General features: G+C 34.4%; 1 protein-coding gene across 1 annotated transcript in view; it reads left to right on the top strand.

Annotated features, from left to right (window-relative positions):
- The first annotated feature begins 1,329 nt into the window (after window positions 1-1,329).
- Window positions 1,330-12,552, top strand: part of SERPINB5 (serpin family B member 5) — a 33,942-nt gene continuing 22,719 nt past the window's right edge. Inside the window, exon 1 of the mRNA XM_074279025.1 lies at window positions 1,330-1,465. The gene's annotated coding sequence lies outside the window, so the exon portion shown is untranslated. The remainder of the gene's footprint in view (window positions 1,466-12,552) is intronic.

Here is a 12,552-nt window from a genome sequence, read left to right as displayed (position 1 = left end):
AATATTTGTGATTTCTTTTTTCAGAGGATAGAGGGTCAGGATAGAACAAAGTAGATTAATCTAAGACAGTTGCCTGAAAAGATGATTTGCAAGGGGATGGAGATGGGGATTGGAGAAAAAGAAAAAGCATTTATTATGGGCTTACTATATGTCAGGCACCGTATGCTAAGTGGTTTTATAGATATTATGTGACTTTACAAGTATTATCATCTCTTAAGGTATTTCTAAATTGTAAGGATTGATTATAAAGTGAAAAAAGTCTAGTTTTAGGTTTCCAGCTCACCCCTTCCCTTTATCCATTTTCTTTCCCAATTCTAGTATGATGTTAGCATGTATGTATGTGTGTGTACGTAATAGACTTCATAGACAACTTTTTACTGCTGAAGCAGGTTTTTTTTAAAATTTCACAAAACATTTCTCAATTATATGTAAAGTGATTTTTAGTGATAGTTTAAAAAAATATTTGAGTTATAAGTTCTCTCCATCCCTTCTGCTCCTCCCTCTTTCTTGAGAAGGCAAACACTTTGATCTCAATTATATGTATGAGTTCATGCCAAACATATTTCCTTTTTAGCTATCTTGCAAAAAGATAAAAATAAGACAATAAAAAAGTTACCAAAAAAAGGAATGCTTCATCAAGCATTTAGAATTCACCAGTTTTTTCTCTGGAATTGTCTCGAATCATTATCTTGATCAGAATGGCTAAGTCTTTTACAGTTGATCATCCTTACAATTTCTGTTACTGTGTAACAGCACAGTTCTGCTGTTCTTTATTCCTGGTTCTGCTTAGTTTGCTTTGCACTAGTTCATATAAGTCTTTACAGGTGTTTCTGAAACCATCTTACTCAGCTTTCTTATAGCACAAGAGTATAACATCACAATTTTACCCCACAACTTGTTCAACCAGTTGCTAGGTATCTCCTCGATTTCCATTTCTTTGCTACCTTACAAAGAGCTGCTATAAATATATTTTGAACATATAAGTCCTTTTCACTTTTTAAAAAAAGTCTCTTTAGGGTACAGACCTAGTGGTGGTATTGTTGGATCAAAGGTGCACAGTTCTATAGCCCTTTGAGCATATTCCAGATAGTTTTCTGCTAAGGTTATACTAGTTTATACCTCCACCAATAGTACCTCGTGTTGCAGGTTTTTCACATCCCTTCCTTGCTGTAGCATGTTGTGAAGCTCTGCAGACAATAGCAACTTTAGGCTGAATCATTTTTTTTTTTTTTTTTTAATTTTGGAAAAGTTGCCAAGGTGTATGAGTAAGAAGAGAAAGCAAGTGGGAGGGGAGAGAGACACAGAGAGTGCAAATTAGGAGCGGTTACAGTGGGAGTGGCTCAGGCCTCAGGTGAGCTAACTGGCTCTTTCGGTTCTAAAAGGCATTGCCTCAACACCCAGTTTCCCAGCTCAACTCTTTAAATTTCTTTTGCCATTGGTTTCCCCAGGATTACTGCATAGCAAGGTAAGGGGAAATGAGGGAGACGGGTAGATTTTCCTTCTTAACTTCTGAAATCTTAAAAGAAAATAATAACTTTGAGTAGAAAGGGAGAGAAACTTAACAGACAATGCAAAGGCAAATTCTTATGAGTGTTGATTTCCTATTCATCACTTTGCTTTCAAGTTAGCCAGGCAGCTTGTCTTACTTTTCCCGCTGTGACCTGGGAGTACTGATTCTGGGACTGAAATCAGATTTAACCATACAAGCCAGAAAAACATAATCTCTTCAAGTGGGTAACCACTGATTCATGAAGGAAGAAATGGTTTCCCAGTATTCTGATTATGTTCTCTGAGTCTACTTTAGAATTCAGTCGGTTAGTCTTTGATTCATTGAAAGCCATCATTTTTTTTTTTAATTATCAATTTCAGAAAGGGTGTATATCTTGAAAAGTAAGCAAGTTTTTTTTTTTTTTTCCTAAACTTTTTAATTTGCTAATTACAAGGGAAACACTGGAATGACTGGTTCACTCATTAGCAGGTACTGCTTAACTGGGATTTAACCTTATAATACACTTGTATCCTAAACATGGGGAGAAAATCAGAGGAAGGATTATAATGCATAGATAGATAATTTATGGAGACTTAACATTAACATTATTAATACTTTGTATACCTAACACATATTGCCTTAAAGTTTAAAAATGCTTTGCCTACATTATCTCATTTGATTTAATTTCTGGGAAAATGTACACCAAAAAATGATCAGAAGATCATAGGATTCATGGAGAAAGAGGCTCTGAGCTGCATATGTGAAAGAAATACTACCACTGGTGAAGTCATAGATACACCAATGTATCAATACATTAGCCATATGATTTTTTTTTAAATTTAATGAATTGTCATTAATTCTGGGGCAGTACAATTGTATTTTCAGTTTTATAGAGGAGGAAACTGAGGCCCGGGGGAAGATGGTGATTTATCTAAGATCCCACAGGTATAAGTGTGAAAGAAGCACTAAGGAGAGCTCTGTGACTGGAATCAAGAAGACCTGAATTCAAATTAGATCTCAGAAACCAGCTATGTGACTCTGGGAACCTCAGTTTTACTTCAGAATGCCTCAGTTTCTTCAACTATAAGATGGAAATGATAATAGCATTGTGAGGATCAAATGAGATAATATTTGTAAGTACCTTGCAAACTTACCTTGCAAACTCTAAAGTACTACACAAATATTAGCTATTATTGTTCCAAAAAGATGCATCTACTCGTATGAAGAAATTGGTCTTCACCAGTCCTTATTGAAGTATTTCCATATTTCCTCTATGGCAACAAGGGACCATATTCTCCTATAATGATTACAGATCATTACAGTTACATCTTAACTATGGTGGAAAGAAACTTGGCAAAAGGCTGTCATGGATTTGTAGAGTCATAGATTTAGAGTGGGAAAGGATTTTTGATAAAATATAATCTAACATTTTTATTTTTTCATGTAAAGAAAGGCCCAGAGAATTTTTGGATGTTGAGAATTTGGGGACTAAGAAAAATGGGGTGAAGTGAAGAAATGATAGAAGCTATGTTGCTATGAGCACTGAAGTTTAGACTCCATGAAGTTGGAGAGGATAATTTGTTGTACCAATTCTACTTTGACAGACAAATGAATTATATGATTTATTGGGTCTTTCTACCTAACTGTTATGATGTTTATTTAACATCCACTGTGATCTTACATATACAGAGTACTACTCTAAGCACTAGCATTTCCAGACTTTTTTTTTCTTTTAATGCCTACTTATTTTAGCTAAGCAAGTTTGAATCAGGTTAGGCGGGTCTCAAAGTTAACTGGACTCTGATCTTAAGAAGACTATACCAGTTCCCAGACACATTGCAGATGCTGAGTAATTTCCTTGTGGGTGGAAAGGCAGAGGACTTGTCCTGTGGGTTTGATTAATTCAAACTAAGGATTCCTAACAGAAAATGTTCCCCTATGTTTTTAACTTTGCTTGATTATATTTTGAATGTGATCATTTTAGTTCCTCTATGATTACTGTGACTGCATTGTAATAAATTCTGGTCATTGGGAAAAGGTTGTCAACCAAGCAACATTGCTGGCAGCAATAGATTGGTCATATATAGCAATGGAAAAGAAAACTGGTAGTTTAGATTTTTCTAACAGAGCAGAAGATAATTAAACATGCAAAATCAAATAATGAATTTTTTTAAATTTCTGTAAACTTAGGGCCTTTAAAGTCCTCATTCTGTTGGTTCTAAATTCTTTGTACCAGGAATTCTCAAGATATTATACATAGTAATAGAGTAGAATACATTTTTAAAAGTGCTTTGTTCTGTAATGTTAATTCTAAATTAAAATGCATAAAATAGAGCATTTAAGAGATATATTTATAAAGCTGGTTCTTTATCCAGGCAAAATTATTTGGTTTTATTTTTGTGTGTCTCTGTGTTTGTAGAAGGCCTATGTCAAGTTTTTTTTTTCTGATCCCCTCCTCCAGTTAATAGAGCTTCTCTTAAATTACTTTCTATATGTTATATATATGTTTAGTATTTGCATGTTGTTCCCCCAGACAGAATGTAAACTTCTTAAGGATAGGGACTATTTCATTTCTGTCTCTTTATACTTAGCACATAATTAGCACTTAATACTCCTTGATTGATTAATTAGGATAATAAAATTTCTAGTTTTGTTTTATACAATAGCTCAAAATGAACATTGCTTTTCTAAGTTTATGGTTGCAAATGCTTTTATCCAAATCTTTGAACTTCTGTGCTTATTATCTCTTTTCTTTCGACTGCTGTATTTCTTTCTTTGAATAGTATGGGTGGCTGGCAGGAAGTATAATTGTAAGAGTGAATAAACTGATTTGGAAAAACAAGACTAAATAACTAGGATGCTAATTAGAGTGGATGAAAATTACTTAAAACAATAATTAGTAGCAACAACCCTCACTGTCTCTTTAAAGTACAAATATATTATTGGCATTGTTAGTATTATGGCATAATATTGGCAATTGGTATATGGCACTGGTATGTGGCATTGGAGTGTGAAACTGATATGTGGGCAATATTGGTACATTAGCAAATGCCATTCATTCATTCATTCAACATTTATGAGGCACTTTTAAGGAGCTAAGCTAGGTTGAGCAGAGATAAGAAAACTAAGACATGGCTTTAATCCTTAAAAAACTTAAAATCTTGTAAGGTAACTAAGACAAAAACATAGAAATATATGAGAATATCATAACTGCGTAAAAGGAGTACTACTAGTACAAGTAACCGTGTGGGAATCAGAGAAGTCTACATTAGAAGTTTGCATTTGAACTCAGTCACCAGAAGAATTTTGATAGACTGGATTAGCAAATAGGGCTTTTCAGGCCTAGAGAATAGTGCAAATAAATGCATATAACTTAGAGCACAAGGCACATTCAGGGGGGCAGTGAATAAGTTCATTTTGGCTGGAATGAGAGAACGGGAAGCAGTATGAGATAAGATTAGAAAGGTGGATTGGAGCCAGATTTTGGAGGACACCGAAGGCCAGGCTTTCAGTCACTAAGCATTGAACAGAATGTGATGTGATTGGGGTTGTACATTAGGTAGATGAGTGTGGCAGCCATGTGGAGGATGGCTTGAAGGAGAGATGGGATGGGAAGGCAGGCTATGGCAGCAGCCCTCCCCTCTCCACTCCCCAAGTTGTTGTTGTTTGTCCTTCATACTCAGAGAGGACCAAAATGACATCATGTTGGAGTTAATATATAGTGTACCTAGCTGTGGCTGATCAGATTAATACAAGCTCAGAAGTCTCTACCATATGTTCAACACAAATGAACATTCAGAATGGAGATGTCTCTAAATTTGTGTATCTCCTTTTTAAAGCTATTTTTATTCTATTTTACTCTTAGAGCACAGTTCCTTTGATGAAGGCACACCATGCTGGATAATCCTGTGATAGTGTCTCCTTTCTCTCAATCATTACCAAAGTTCTTCAGAGACACCTCTTTAAGAGTATCCTTGCATCACTTCTTCTGACCCCTTTTCCCAGTCCAAATAATGAGAATATGAACTAGATTGATGGCCATGGGAAAGATGAGGAGAGGAGAGAGATGTGGTAGATATAATATTATAGGCAATACATGACAATTTTTGTAAGTTAAACAGTATTATAGAGTTGGTACTATGAATGATAAAGAGAACCAGAAAGTAAAAAACAAATCAGTTACTGCTAATGGCACTTTCTTGATCTTTAATCATTCGCTTTTCTTTCTTTGTACCCTCTGCTTATTTTTGCTTATATACACAGTGAATCCATCTTTTCAATAAGCCAACAGGAGTATAGACAAGATGCTATGTTCTGAATATAAGTAGCAAATGCATAATATTTACAAGAAGGAATATTTTGAATGAATAGGAGTCTAAGATTGAATAAAATATCATATTTTGCCTAGATAGTAGCAAGGCTTTCAATATTATGGTTTTAAACATTTGTGAATCAAAAATTATGGCTCACTTTTTAAGGTGAGGAACTAGTCACCAATGTTAGAACATGAAATTTATAAGATTCCACATAGCTTTTTTTTTTTTTTTTTTTTTAAGGATGTTCTGGGACTGTTTAAAACTTGGACTTATCAGGAGAGGTTTGATCAATGTCAAGGAATTTGTTTTTCTAAACCTAGCTGAGAAGAAAGCAAATGAAACCCTATGCATACACACACACACACACACACACACACACACACACATATGTATGCATATGCAAGATGTAACAACTGTTTTGCTCTCTGGAAGATGATCTCTGTTATCAGCCTTTGTCCCTCTGTTCCTAGGCAAAGCTTCAATGTAAGATGAGAATGCAGTGTGACAAAAGATCATTGAAAGACTCAACGAACAAAAAGCTCTAGAGGCAGTGATGAAATGATTCAACAAATATATTACCAGTATGTCTACCACATGAATGACTGAAAAAGGCATTGTGGTATATAAGAGCCCACATTGAACTGACAGACAGGATATGCAGGTTCTAACTTGCTACTGTGATCTGGGGAATTCTTACCTGTCAAAATGAAGTCAAACTAGTTAATCTCTAATGTCTTTTCCAACACAAGTACAACAATAAATAGCCTTAAAAAAACAAAACAAAACAATGTTGGTTTAAAAATAGTGATGCTAAAAGTCTCTCTTTCTTCCTAAAGAAATAATTTTTGAAACATAATGACAAGAAATATTTAGAACCTTTGAAAAACCGAGTCTCTAATTATGTCTAAGGAGGCAGAGTAGCTTACTGGAAGGAACACTGTTTGGGAAAACAGAAGGCTGAGACATTAGTCTTTGCTTTGACTAATTATGTGATTCAGGGTTTTGTAACCTGGAAACCATGAATTTGCTTTTAAAATATTTTGATAGCTATGTTTCAATATATTTGGTTTCCTTTGTTACTCTAGTTTTATTTAATGCTTTATTGTATGTTTTATACATGTATGGTGAAGGGGAGGGAAGAAAAAGAGAAAAAATGAAATTTACACTATAATTTAATTTAAAAGGAATAGCAAGTAATACATAATAGATTAATAGTTTCATATATAATCATATTTTTTCTTATGTTATGTTATGAAATGCTAGTTTTATTCTATAAATTAAAAATGAAATAAATAAAAAAAACTTAATAGCAAGATATATTGCATGAATGGGTCCATAACCTTCACCAGACTGCCAAAGGAATTCATGGGCCCAAAATGGCTAGGAATCCCCAGGTGATATCCAAGGGTTCCTTCTATTACTAAAATTATGAGTTTGCATATCTCTAGACCTCAGTTTTCTTGCCTGAATAGTAAAAGAATTATAAGAAATCATATCCAAGGTCTTTTTTAGCTCTAAAATTTTGTTATTCTATAAAGTGGCTTCTAAGATTGGCATTTTCTCTTTAAAATGGATTTATATACTCAATTGTACTATGGAAGATAAATAGATAGAGCATTTTTAATATGCTTTCTATGTTCCAGGCACTGGAAATAAAGGACACTTTAAATAAATAAGGACACTTAAATAAATAAAAAAAATTTAGAAATGAAGAAACCTTTGGATGTCATCTGAAGCTTTTGTAGTTTATAAATTCCTTTGGCAGTCTGGTGAAGATTATGGACCCCCTTCTCAGAATAATACTTTAAAAGTATAAATGTTTTAAAATGTAGAATTACAAAAGACACCAAGTAAAGAAAAAGGTGTTTGAAGCCAGGGAGTAACCAACTGGAAGGACTGGCATTGACTACATGAAGTATTTTGGATGGAAGTCATAAAAAGGTTACACTACTAAGTAGGAGAAAACATTCCTGCTTCTCTATACTTCATCATCACATTCTTGTTTAAAATGCAAAATGTTTTTTTGTTGAAAATTGATGTGCTGTTAATGGTGATGACATTTGATTAAAATGACTTTGTTGTATTACCATGTCATTGGGTTGATATCTGGCTGTGACCACTGGCAAATCTTGTGTTAACTTAGGCCACATGGGGATATAACATTGAACCTATTCTGATTAGTCATTTAGGGTCAATCATTGGAGAGATGATTATAAATATCATGTGTTATTGATCATTATAATTCAAATAATAGTTAATTTGGTCAGGATCATAGTATTGAAAAGTATATAGAACTAAAAATTGTTTTTACATGTAATTGGGAAAACTTATTTTGAAAAAAGTATATAGAATCATAGAACTTAGTTGGGTTTATTTAAATATGCATTGCTAACATTTATATAGCACTTTAAGTTTTGAAAAGTGTCTTATGTATATTATCTTATTTTATTTAACCCAGTAAGGTAGGTGCTATCATTATCCCCATTTAACAGATGAAGAAAATGAGACTAAGAGAGGTTAAATGGCTTTCCAAGGATAGTAAATGTCAGGAGGTCAGAATGATTACAAGTCCTATGCTATCCACTCAGCCATGCTGCCTCCAGGCATAGTACTTATTTCCCTTGTCCTTTTTATGTTGGTAATTTTTATTACATTAATTTTTAATAGATTATAAGTTTCTGAGCGCAAGGAAAGTTTTATTTTTGTTTTTATTCTCCAAGCACCAAATTCAGTTTTTTACATGTAGACAAAGCTAAATAAAACCTGGTTGAATGGGAGTGCTCAGGAAGGCTGTTTAGTATGTAGATCAAATGTTAATGATTGAAATGACCTTCCCAAAATACAAAGAAGAATTTTATGGGAAAGGCATATATCACCATATTGAGGAGGCCTGATCTCATGTGTGACTCATGCATGGTCATTCCTATCTAACAGGAAGAAACATTTTCAATGGAAAGGCTGATTGTTAAGGGGAAAGTCTCTCTGATACATCATCTTTAGTGAGGTATGCACTGACTTAAATTTTCTAACAAGCAACTAGCTTTCAGCCTTTAATTGAAACACAGTATTAATTAAATTATGTCATGAATTGCCTTAAAAGCCATGAGAGTCTTTTATTCATGTAGTGTCATTCAGGTTAAAGGCATTGCAAAATATTTTTGAGAATGAATAATACTTGGGCTATACAAGAGGGAATACAATTTTTCTTCTTTGCAGGTTTAGGTCATTGTATCCAAATGCTGTCATAGAACAATATTGCCTTGGTTACATAAGATTTGCAATCAAATGCCCTCATCAATTATTTTAAAAATTTAGACCACTATTTTCCATGGTAAAAAGAAAAAAAAATATTTTAAAATGAGAACTTACTATTATTGATGATACAATTACATCCACTTTAATTTCCTAAGGGAACAACACAAAAAAAGACATGTGAGAGTTATTTATTAGTTAGTTGCATTGCTAAGTATTGATTTTTAAAACCAATTTAATATGCCACTTCATATTAGAGAAGCAGTTATTTCCAGGTTTGGAAGGGCTTATATAATACAAGAGAAACTACTTAAAAATAAAAATAATGGTTTTGTTTGTGTTATGGTTTTAAAATCAAGTTTGTCAACCTAACAAATTTTCCTGCTGTCTGATTAGGAATTTTTATCTATCCTCTATGTCCCTCAACTGGAAATCTCCACAAATATCACTGGCAGGCTGGGACAAATTAAGAAAGGCCCCTAGAAGAACAAGGGGCACCTCTTATAGTAATCTTTTAAGATGATATGGGCAAGGGTAGCACAGATTGGACAGTTATAGATGGATTGTGACCTGGAACATTGCTGTCAACTCCTCAATTGATGAGATGATGGGATACATTTGATTATTTGAGAGAGTTCTGTTGTAGGAACCCTCGATTTTTTGGAACTATTCACTTTCCTGAAGACTTGAGATGGTTGGTTGATAATAGTGCCATTTTAGGGTGAAGTAGAAGGGGGAATTGCTGATAGAGAATTAGGGGGAGGGAACTGTGTTTACCTTCCTACTGTGATTCTTTGGAGTGGGGTGGGGTGGGGTGAGGTTGGCTGGTGACTGCTTGAAAATCTCTCATGTAAAGCTTTAAGATTTAGTACTTTATGGAGAGTTACTGGTTAGAGATTTCTGCCTCATATTTTATGCTTGTGCTTTCTGTTAAAAATATGCAGTAGTTGCTTCCACCTAAAAGAAATCTCCCCAAAAGAGTTAACCAAAACAGTAGAATAGTAATATTCACTGATAGTATATGGTATTTCCCACTTTTATAATTCACTATTAACTAATAGAAAGAAATGCCATGTGCTTTAACTTTAATAATAATTTGCTGTTTGGCATATACTCAATCTCTTATTTTCCTTATCAATTTGCTAATGTCAACTAAGCTAAAAGACTTGAGTCACACAGAGCACAGCCATTTGTAAACTTCCCTGGTCTTTAAAGCAAATAACTACTTTAAAAAATGATGAAAAAGGGCAGGAGCTTTTTTCTCTTTTCAATTTAAATTATTTTAATTTAGAGAAAACATTTATTCTTCTGCATTGAGCAGAAATTTATAAAATTTACAAAAAAAAACCCCCTCATGTTGTAAACATAACAGAAACTTAATAAATCTTTGTTGAGATAATCATAGTTCAACTATTCCCTTCTGCAAAGGGAAAAACAATACAGATTCAAAGTTAGAAGTTAGTTTGGGGAGGTGAGCAACTCAAGATATATCTATTGATTTTTTTCAACGAATATCTTTTTTCTTTCTTTCAGAATTTTACTTACTAATGGATATATAATCCCATTGAGTAGGGGCAATGTAATTTGCTAGCAAATAGTTCACCTGCCTAGATGCCAAAGAAATCAGGCCTTAAAGAAATTGGAAACACTCTACTCCTCTTTTAGATTCCAAAAAGAATTTTGAATAGGAGCCAGCACTGAGTATATTTGGCTGCATTTCTGTTTCCTTAATCTAATGATGTGGAGACTTGGAGGAAGAAGACGACAGCATGTCTAGGAGACAATGCTTACATTGGAAAGCTTGAATATTGTCAATGAAAATATCTCTTTCCTCTGAACAGCTTTTTCAGACTAAGGGATTTTGGGGAAATCTGTCTAGGACTGTCTCATACTCAAGGTCTCTTTGTTTTGTGTTATTTCTGTCATCACTTGCTGTGTTCTGTGAAAAAGGCACAGTCACTAGCAAGAGCTCAGTTCTAGGGAGTTCATTAGGGAAATTCTTTTGGAATTCTCAGCTTTTGATATTTTTGTTCAAACTGCAAATTTAGGTCATAATCAAGTACATGACTTCAGCCTTGGGTTTTGGGCAAACCATCTTTCCTCTGATGTAGTTGATAGAAATGTTAGCAAATGTAACTCTACATATATGACAGCATATGCCAAAGTTGCATTCATACCTTTTCATTATTATTCTGTGTTAATTTGATTGATTATACTTAATCTTGGGCAGCTAGATGGTGAGGGATGAGTGTTGAACCTGGAATAAGGAAAATTTATCTTAATGAGTTAAATCCAGTTTCAGACACCATGTGACCCTATGCAAGTCACTTAACCCTGTTTGTTTGCCTGTTTTCTCATCTATAAAATGAGTTGGAGAAGGAAAAGGCAAACCATTCCAGTATCTTTCCCAAGACAATCTCAAATAGAGTCACAAAGAGTTGGACATTACTGAAATGACTGAATAACCTAATCTGGACATGGTAGATAGAGGATCAATCTTGGGAGTCAAGAAGATTTAAGTAAAGACCCTTTGAAACTTTGACCACACGTTGTCTGAAACAGTTACATGGTGCAATGATAGATTACTGGGTCTGGAGTCAGGAAGACGAATTAAAATCCTTTGTCAGTCTTTTGTTAGATTGTGACCCTCAATCTCTATTTGCCTCAATTTCTCACAGAATTGTGACAATCAAATGAGATAATATTTATAAAGTGTAGGCAATATTGATTCCCTTTCCTTGTGTAACTGGGTTATCAGTGACCCAGGCAATTTCTTAAGACCAAGATGAATTGGCCAATCTGCCTCTTTCAGATAAAGTTACAGGAATGGATGAGAGAGAGAGAGAGAGAGAGAGAGAGAGAGAGAGAGAGAGAGAGAGAGAGAGAGAGAGAGAGAGAGAGAGAGAGAGAGAGAGAGATAAAGAGAGATAAAGAGAGAGAGGAGAGAGAGAAGAGAAAGAGAGAAGAGAGAGAGGAAGAGAACGAGAGGAGAGAGAGGAGAGAAAAGAGAGACAAGGAGGAAGAGAGGGAAAAAAAGAGGAAGAGGGAGAAGGAAGAAGGAGAGGGAGAGGGAGAGGGAGAGAGAGGGAGAAAAGGAGAGGGATCCATAATTCTAGATCTTGATGAGAGATAAGAGAGCAAGCATTTATTAAGTGTCTGTAATATGCCAAATGCTTTACAAATATTCGTTTTATCCTCACAATGCTGCAAGATAGGTGGATTCTATTATAATACCAATTTTACAGAGGAGGAAATCAAGGTAGACAGAGGTTAAATGACTTGCCTAGTATCACACTACAAAATATCTGATACAGGATTTGAATTCATGTCTTCTTGTCCCCATGACTGACTGAGAAGCTAGCCTACTGGGAGCTGCCATTTAGTTGCCAATTATTGAAGAGATCACCTAGTTTAATCCCCTGCTTCTATATACTAAACTAGAAGTAAGGTGCTATGTATCTTAATTAACCAAATCACAGCATTTCAGATTTGTAA

This window comes from Sminthopsis crassicaudata, chromosome 1 (genome assembly GCF_048593235.1).
Source record: "Sminthopsis crassicaudata isolate SCR6 chromosome 1, ASM4859323v1, whole genome shotgun sequence".
Classification (NCBI taxonomy): domain Eukaryota; kingdom Metazoa; phylum Chordata; class Mammalia; order Dasyuromorphia; family Dasyuridae; genus Sminthopsis; species Sminthopsis crassicaudata.
The sequence above is the reverse complement of the archived record's forward strand: the minus strand, read 5'-3'. Positions and strand labels throughout refer to the sequence as shown.